This window comes from Bison bison, unplaced genomic scaffold (assembly GCF_000754665.1).
Source record: "Bison bison bison isolate TAMUID 2011002044 unplaced genomic scaffold, Bison_UMD1.0 scf7180017864349, whole genome shotgun sequence".
Lineage (NCBI taxonomy): Eukaryota > Metazoa > Chordata > Mammalia > Artiodactyla > Bovidae > Bison > Bison bison.
This window is the reverse complement of record NW_011494921.1, coordinates 1,994,027-2,000,689: the sequence shown is the minus strand read 5'-3', so window position 1 is coordinate 2,000,689 and position 6,663 is coordinate 1,994,027. Positions and strand designations below refer to the sequence as shown.

The following is a 6,663-nucleotide window of genomic DNA, read 5'->3' as shown; positions in this document are numbered from 1 at the left end:
GTGTGGCGGGGCTGCCTCAGCGATGCAGGGAGGAAGAGGAGGACTCTGTGGACGTGGACTTGATCCCCTGCAGTTTATCAGGCGAGGACACCAGGTGGCGTCCCCAGGCTTAAGCCCCTTTAATACGGAACACAGCACCCCAGGCGGCTCAGTTTCTCTTTCTGACCTCTGGCCTCCAGGATCGTGAGACAGTGAATTCCTCTTGCTTTGAGCCAGCTAGCTTGTGACCCTTTCTTACGGGCACCCTAGGAATCACTGTTGGCTCATCCCCCAACATCCAGGAGCAGCACAGGTCAAGATGGCCCTCAGCACAGCTGTGCCTTGCTGAGTCGATTCAGTCGTGTCCAGCTCTGTGTGAGCCTATGGAGTGGAGCCCGCCAGGCTCCTCTGCACACAGGATTCTCCAGGAAACGGTACTGCAGAGGGTTGCCAGGCCCTCCTCCAGGGAATCTTCCTGATCCAGGGATCGAACTGAGTCTCCTAAGTCCCCTGCGTTGACAGGTGGGTTTTTTACCACTTGCGCCACCTGGGAAGCCTTGACACAGCTGCAGAATCTAAAAACCAGACGGTTACAACCGCTGTCTTGGTCCTGGCTCTCTCTGCCCATCCTCTGCTCCCTGCGTTCCCTCTCACCTGTCTCTGCTTGCTAAGGCTTTATAGTCAACCTAGAACGTGCAGAAGGTGTATCCAGACCCTGTGGAAAGCCATCACATGCCGCCGTGTACTGGGCTATATGCCTGAGGAAACTCCATGCTTCACACGTGTGCGGTTTCCCTAGCCTGGAGGAGTGGTTCCTAGGGTGGCCACAGGAAAGGGTCACAAACTGAGTGGCTCAAAGCAAGAGGAATTCATTGTCTCACAGTCCTGGAGGCCAGAGGTCAGGAAAACAAACTGGTTTCTTCTGGAGGGCCCTGAGGGAGGATCCGTTTTATGCACCTCTTCCAGCTTCCGGTGGTTGCTGACAATTCACGGCATTTCGTGGCTTGTGCAGCACTTCAATGTCTGCCTCATCTTTACGTGGCCTTCCCCGTGTGAGAAGGAGGCATGGGCTTTTTGTGCAAAAGAAACATCTAAGTCTTAACCTTTGGTACCTGCAAAAGTGACCTTGTTTGGAGAGACGGTATAATATTTATCCAGGATAACCAATACCTGGATAATGAAGACCCGGATCCAGAGTGATTTCTCCACACTGAACCAGCGACCTGCTCTGAGCCTGTTTAACCTTCCTGTCCTGCAGTTTTCTCACTTGTAAAGGAAGGAATAAAATTAGATCATTTCTTCTGAGCCTAAAGGTCTTACAATCTCTTTTCTTTTTAATTGAGTTATAATTAACATCCAATATTATATAAGTTTTAGGTCAACAACAGCGATTCAATATTTTTATATACTATGAAATGATCCATGACACCCTCCTCTGATACTTCCTCTGCTTCCTTCCTGGACTTGGAGGTTCAGGGAGGGAGAGGGGAGGAACTCATGGCCTCATGCCTGCCCTCCCTCCCTATCGATGTGGTTGGAGTCTTACAGCCGGCAAAGGCTTTTTGTCCAATATTTCCGGTCTGACCCTAAATTTCTGGTGTAAGAGCAGCATAAGCGGCCCCCACGTGCACCCGAACCTCCTCAGCTCTCTCCCGCCCGCGGCCACTCCGCAGGGCGCCCACGACCCTGAGCAATCGGTGTCCCTGCTCCCCTGATTCGTCTCTCACCCTCTCTCTTGTCTCACCTACACCAGGTTTCCGGGCTCTCTTTCCATCCACGGTCTGGCTGCCAGTTGGCCTAACCAGTCTAGTTTCCGCTTTTCTCCCCACAAACACCCTTGTTTACATAGGACACATGGGTTTGGCATCTTGTCTGCAGACACAGTCCACGGCTGCAGATGGGGTGGAGCAAGCTCTAGGCGAGCGCAGAGACCCGTGTGCAACGTCCCAGGACCCGCTGGCTCCATGGATGCTGAAAGGGCGGGACTCGAGGGGGTCACAGGCTCCAGGCGAGCCACCAAGGGTGAGCAGAGGATGTTACATGCGCTTTCTGCCCAGGTGGCTCAGACGGTAAAGAGTCCGCCTGCCGCGCGAGAGACCCCAGTTTGCTCCCTGGGTTGGGAAGATCCCCTGGAGGAGGGCATGGCAACCCACCCAAGTACTCTTGCCTGGAGAATCCCACAGACAGAGGAGCCTGGTGGGCTACAGTCCATGGGGTCCCAAAGAGCTGGACGTGACTGAGCGACTAACACTTTCATTCCTTTACCTCTTTTCTGCCCACCTCATGTGCCCCACTCACTCCAGAATATCCAGAGGGACCAGAACAAATCTGGGGCTCCTCCAGGCTGTGAGGATGCGGCCAGGGCTCACTGCCATTAATACAGCGCGTTCCCTGAGCCTTCACGGAAATAAAAGCGACTCAGTCTGCCCCACGCCCTACCCCCAGGGGTCTTCAGAGCTCTGCGGACCCTGAGTCAGAGTAGCTGGATTTTCTGGGTAAAATTGGCCAGGACCCAGCAAGAGAAGCCAGAGAGGAACCTCATGGCTTGACACCTGTTAGAGAAGAGGCCAGTCTGAGGCTGTGGAAAGATCCCCGTGCGAGGCTTGTTTGCAAACCATTCTAAGTGGGAAGAGGTCTCTGATCCTGGTCTGCCCTCCTCTCCCCTCCCCCGCAACTCCTGCTCTTGGTCCTGAAGGCCGCTCGTCCCCTTGCGGCAGACCCTTCCTCTCGCTGACAAACGCCCCAAGGCCCCACGGCTGCGGCCGCTGAGGTAGCACAGGCAGATCCCGCACTGGAAGCAAAGCAGCCGCCCTGTTGTGACTCACCTGGAGGAGGCATTCTCGGCGCTGCTGTGTAAACAGCCAGAGATTCTGCTGCGTCATGGAAACCGGCGCCGGCAGGATTCCGAGGCGGGGGCAGTGTTTATCCTTGTCACGCGGCAGAAGGTCAACAGACACCGGTCCCTCCGGGGCCCGCGGCCGGGCCGGCGTGAGGCCGGGGCTCGGCGGCCCGGCCGCGTCTCGGCGTCTCGGCTGTGACAGGAGGCGGCCTCGGGCCTGCTCCTGGCTGGGCACATGCCCGCCCTCTCTCAGCCTCCCTAATGCTGGCGGGCCTTGCGACCACCGCTTTGCGTTGCTGTTTTCTCTGAGGGGACAGAGGGGAGACGATGTCCCCGGTAGAGAGAGAGGCGAGGTGTGAGCCTGAGCGCCAGCCCCCGCTTTTCCGGACAGTCTTCCTCCTCCACCGAGTGAGGGGATGGACGCAGCACGCTTGTGCCTGAAGGGGTGCCGGGGTTCCGTTGCGTGATTGCGCTTTTCTGTTGGGAAAAGAGCCCTGCGCGAGGGGAAGGGTCTGCAGCAAGGGGACGAGCGCCTTCAAGACCAAGAGCAGGAGTTGCGGGGGAGGGGAGAGGAGGGCAGACCAGGATCAGAGCCCTCTTCCCACTTAGAATGGTTTGCAAACAAGCCTCGCACGGGGATCTTTCCACAGCCTCAGACTGGCCTCTTCTCTAACAGGTGTCAAGCCATGAGGTTCCTCTCTGGCTTTTCTTGCTGGGTCCTGGCCAAGTTTACCCAGAAAATCCAGCTACTCTGACTCAGGGTTTTTTCTTTTCTCCCCATTACGACCCACCTCTGATACCCCAGGTGAAGGGCCCGTAAGAACAGAGGGTGATCCGGGGCATGGAAGCCAACAGAGGGCATAACCTGGACCAGTTCTGGTACGAAACACTTGGGAAAATGTCACATTTGTGTGTCTGATTTCTCTGCCATCAGAGTGTTGGTCGTCCTTACAAAGCCCTAGAGCCCCTGAGATGGCGCCTCTTATTCCTGAATCTCCTGCACACCCATGCTACCACCTGATGGATATTGCTAGCTTCACTTCAGGGATGGGGAGACTGAGTCAGGGAGAGAGAGAGCGTCAGCCCTGTCTGAGCTCCCTAGGGATAAGTAGGCAGAAGAAGGCTGAAGTTCAGCCTTGCAGTAACCGGCTAAGGTGTATTCTTTTGTCTAGAGTAATAAAAATCAGAATTTTAAAGTCTATTGCCTTACTTACCCCAGAGGGCTCAGGAAGTCTTTCTTCTTGCTTTTTATGACTCCGGTTTTGCCTCGAGAAGTAAGTGGCACTATAAATCCCAAATAGCTTCCTACCTGCTGTTCTTCCCCAGTGAAACTTGAAGTGATTACTAGACACGGTTTCAGGCTCTGCCAAATGATAGGAAACTTAGAGAGTTTGCTTTCTGCTCAGATTTACCAGGGGGAGAGGGTAATTTAAATGGCATTTCATTATCTCAAAAGAGGTGGCAGTAAACACGTTCTGTTACCGAGAACAGACCCTTAACTAATTTCTATTACTGGAAATCTTTCTATTGGAATTAGAGAAAAACTTCTGGGTTCAAACGCTCTGCCTTTCCTGATTAGACAGTCTTCTACTGAACTGTCCCTCTGGAAGACCAGGTGCAGTGGGAAATTGTCATCCCTTTGAACAATGAGTGGCGGTAGAGAAGAAATGCGGCCCCACTCAGGCTTGGACCAAGGAGGGCCGCCACCTCCTTTCCAAATGGGGAGAAACTGGTTGACAGTCTGAGAGCTGTCTTTTCAAGAGGACAACACCTGCTCTGGGGCCCACGTTACTGAGAAGTACACGTTAAGCCAGAATCTTACTACAGCTGTCAGAATCACAGTGATTGACATCTGGGAAATCTCATTATGCATTTCCACAGGATCACGGCAAAGCTTTGATTAGTATTTAGACATTCACATTTGCAGGGGCAGCATCTTTGCTCTTAAAGAATATTTGATAATGCTCGGGCCCAGCATTGAATCTCTGTAATGTGCTCAGGATGAGGCCGGTACCATACAAAACTAAAGATGTGTTTGGGTTTGTTTCTCCTCAGTTTCTTCTTGGCTCCATCAACTCCACTCTTCCTTCTCTTGGACAAAGAAGAAACAGAAGAGAAGTTCTTCTGCCTGCAATTTGTTTCCAGGATATGACACATATTTGCCCTTGACCTCTGAAGAACATTTTCAAATTCTTATATGTAGTAGGAATGAAGGGTACAACTGGTAGTTTTAAGGTATATAAATCTAAAAAGTGTGAAAGTGTTAGTCGCTCAGTCATGTCTGACGCTGCAGCATCATGAACCATAGCCCACCAGGCTTCTGGGTCCATGGAATTCTCCAGGAAACAATACTGGAGTGGGTTGCCATTCCCTTCTTCAGGAGATCTTTCCAACCCAGGGATCGAACCCAGTTCTCCTGCACTGCAGGCAGATTCTTTACCGTCTGAGCCACCAGGGAAGCACAAATAAATCTAAGTGCTACCTTTATTTGCAACCAAGCCAAAGTCACATGTACATATTTGGTTAAATAAAACTCAATGGTGATAAGAAAATTTGCATGTGGTCAGGAGGGATATTTCCAGAGAATCTTAATGGTTAAAGTCACAGGTGACAAATGGTAAAAAGTGAAATTTTTAAATTTTTTTCCAAAACAACTCCTTGCAGTATAGCATATGGTGTCTTTGTATCACAAAGACCATGGATTCCACTCATTGGAATCGTTTTTTGAAAATAGTGGTTGGGTTGGTTTTTAAACTGTTGCTTCTCTGCTCTGCATCCACTATCCTGTATGCTGCTTTGTGATTCTGGGGTTGGGTTGCTATAATCCCCATTTTCCTTTTTTTTTTTCCCTACTCTTCTAAAATAGCCTTGAACTGCCACAGAGTTTCATTTTACTAATACCTATTCCAAATTTAAAAAGCACTTTTAAATCTATTATTTGGAGCATTTCATTCCCATCAAAATTCTTCCAAATGGGGTACTTTATGGAAATGAAAGGTTTAATGAAGCCTCTAGGGTCAGAGATTGTAACCTCGTTAGACTCCTGCCAGCAGTCAGGAGTATGCAGTAGACGCAGATGTAGTGGGTCTATCTGAGAAAGACCTGCTTCATCCCACTAATTTCACGGCAGATGGAAAGTACAAAAATTCTGCAAGGCTGCATAGAACTGTCTATTCCCTGCAGTACCACCTGCTATGGTCTGAATATTTGTGTCCTCCAAAATTCGTATGTTGACACTTAACCCCCAAAGATGAGGGAGTTAGGGAGCAGGCCTTCGGGAATGCTGAAGAGAGGGTAGATCTCTCCTGAATGGAATGAGTGCCCTTTCATGAAAGTGGTTGCAGACAGATCTCTAGCCCCTGGACGCAGGGAGAAGTTGCCGGCTATGAACCAGGAAGAAGGTTGTCACCAGTAAACTGTCGCACAGTGATCTCAGAGGTTCCGGAGCTGAGAAATAAACTTCTGTTGTCCATATCTATCCTATCTGTGGTATTTTGTTATAGTAGCCTCAATGGCCACTGCTTCAGCGAACCATGCAGAAGAGTAAGGAAGAAGTGACCACCGGGAGCTGTGGAAGCCTGCAGGGTCCAAGAGGAATCTCTCTGAAGGTTTAGCAAAACAGCATGACTGCTCAAGTTCCAATAAAAAGCGACCCAAGCCAGAGCCATGTGCCCCTTTCCTGAAGTGAGTGAGTGAGAGCCGCTCAGTCGACTCTTTGCGTCCCCATGGACTGTGGCCCGCCAGACCCCTCTGTCCATAGAATTCTCCAAGCAAGAATACTGGAGTGGGTTGCCATTTCAGAGGCCAGTAGAAGAGGCTCTGGTGAGTCAAATGGCTGAGAAGAT

At 51.0% G+C, this 6,663-nt stretch overlaps 1 long non-coding RNA gene across 1 annotated transcript; it reads left to right on the top strand.

The window, feature by feature from the left end:
- Positions 1–1,881: 1,881 nt before the first annotated feature.
- LOC104999235 lies at positions 1,882–5,120 on the top strand. The gene is made up of 3 exons (XR_826570.1): positions 1,882–2,001; positions 3,624–3,697; positions 4,874–5,120. It is a non-coding gene; the product is annotated as an uncharacterized LOC104999235 (long non-coding RNA).
- Positions 5,121–6,663: the final 1,543 nt, after the last annotated feature.